The 1,934-nt window shown below is 48.9% G+C and overlaps 1 protein-coding gene across 1 annotated transcript in view; it reads right to left on the reverse strand.

Moving 5' to 3' along the window:
- LOC115197918 (zinc finger protein 385C-like) overlaps positions 1 to 1,934 on the reverse strand; it is a 185,294-nt gene that overhangs the window by 155,087 nt on the left and 28,273 nt on the right. The window lies entirely within an intron of this gene.

The raw sequence follows: 1,934 nt of genomic DNA on the forward strand, positions 1-1,934 counted from the left end.
GGCCCGGAGCTGACAGCAGTCAAGCAGGGGGTCTAAGTACACGGTGAGGGAACTGACAAGGTTCCTGAATGAGACCAAGGGGAAAAAAGTCAATCTTGAGGCTTTTTTCCCTGATTCAAGAAAGTTTGTACGATCAGTACAACATGCTGTGAGAAATGAGGGGCATGGTGTCCTCTCACCCAGGAAACGGTTTAGGTTGAGGAAGTGGGTCACAACAGTGCGTAAGGGTCTACCTTCGGACACTGTTTAGATGTATACTTTCTTTCTGACACTGGGGTTTTTGAGCTTTGCTATTGGTCTCTTTCTCTGCTGGCTTTTCTCCCACTTCTTATGGAGACTCTACGGGTAGGCTCGCTCAATATAAATGGCGCCAGAGATGCGGGAAAGAGGAGTGTGTTGGGTGAATATGTAAAACAAAAAAAAGTACAGGTGTTGTTTCTGCAGGAGACACATAGTGATGTATTGAATGAAGTCGATTGGGGGCTCTGGTGGAAAGGGGCAAGTGTGTTGAGCCATGGGACAAATCTTAGTGCAGGAGTGGCAGTCCTTTTTGCACCGGGTCTGTCTGTAAAAAATTTGCTCCTCAAAGGAGGTGTGTAGGGGTAGGCTCCTTGTTGTTAAAGCAGAAATTAACAATATGGGGTTTGTCTTTATAAATGTGTATGCGCCTAACACAGGGAGAGAAAGAGGGGTTCTATTTGGGAGTCTTAGACAGGAACTCTCACAGGTAGCGCCTGAGGAGACACTGGTGGTTGGAGGGGACTGGAACTGCACAATAGATTTTACAAAAGACAGAAATGGGGAAGAGCCTCATTCAGTGTCAGTGGGAGTGTTAAGGGATATTATTAATCAGTTTGACCTAGTGGATGTTTGGAGAACTAAACATCCGAACACAAGACAGTATACATGGGTGAAGGTTTTCGGGGCTAGGGTGAGTGCAGCCCGACTTGATCGGTTTTATATGTCTAGGAATCGGAGCAATAGGCTGTTGGGCGCTACCATTCTCCCGGTGGGGTTTTCCGATCATCACATAACCATGGCTCGGCTGTCTATTTCACCAGGGCCCCGGCAGGCATCCTATTGGAAATTCAATGTAAAGCTCTTACAAGATGCCACTTTTTTGCGCAGGTTTCCAGACCTTCTGGAAAGGTGGAGGCAGCGAATAGAGGATTATGAGTCTCTGAGCCAATGGTGGGATGTGGGGAAAGTCCAAATTCGGCTTTTCTGTCAACAGTACACAGCTCTCTCATCCTCAGAGGCTAGGAGAGTTTTGGGGGAACTAGAGCGTTGTATTAGTGAGATGGAGGTACAGATGGTGGGGCAAGGCAATGTAGGCCTCCAGGCTAATTTAGCTGAATTACGCAGGGACCTGGGCAGTTTTTTCCAGGTTAAAGCAAAGGGAGCACTTGTAAGAGCTAGATTCTCCATGCTCAAGGAGATGGATGCTCCCAGCTCCTTCTTCTTTGGTTTGGAAAGACAGAGCAGTGAAGCCAAGGGTATGCATTGTCTACGGCTGTCTGATGGGCGGGTGACCTCTGTGGTGGGTGAGATGCGGGAGCGGACTGTGGAGTTTTATACTGAATTGTATAGGGCAGAAGAGTGTGATCCTGTGTGTGCTCAGGTCTTGTTCACAGGACTCCCTAAACTCTCTCTGGCACAGAGGGATGATTTGGACGTTCCTCTGTTGTCCCATGAACTGGCAGAGGCCGTAACCCAGATGTCCACCGGTCGTGCACCGGGGGTTGATGGACTCCCAGTGGAGTTTTATAAAAAATTCTGGGGAATAGTTGGACGGGACTTCTTTTGCGTGTTGCGTGAATGCGTCGGGGTAGGGGAGTTGCCGATGAGCTGCCGTCGGGCGGCTCTGACTCTCCTGCCCAAAAAAGGGGACTTGTGTGAACTTAAGAACTGGAGGCCTGTGGCATTGCTCTGTG

Source organism: Salmo trutta, chromosome 1 (assembly GCF_901001165.1).
Source record: "Salmo trutta chromosome 1, fSalTru1.1, whole genome shotgun sequence".
In the NCBI taxonomy this organism is placed as follows: Eukaryota; Metazoa; Chordata; class Actinopteri; order Salmoniformes; family Salmonidae; genus Salmo; species Salmo trutta.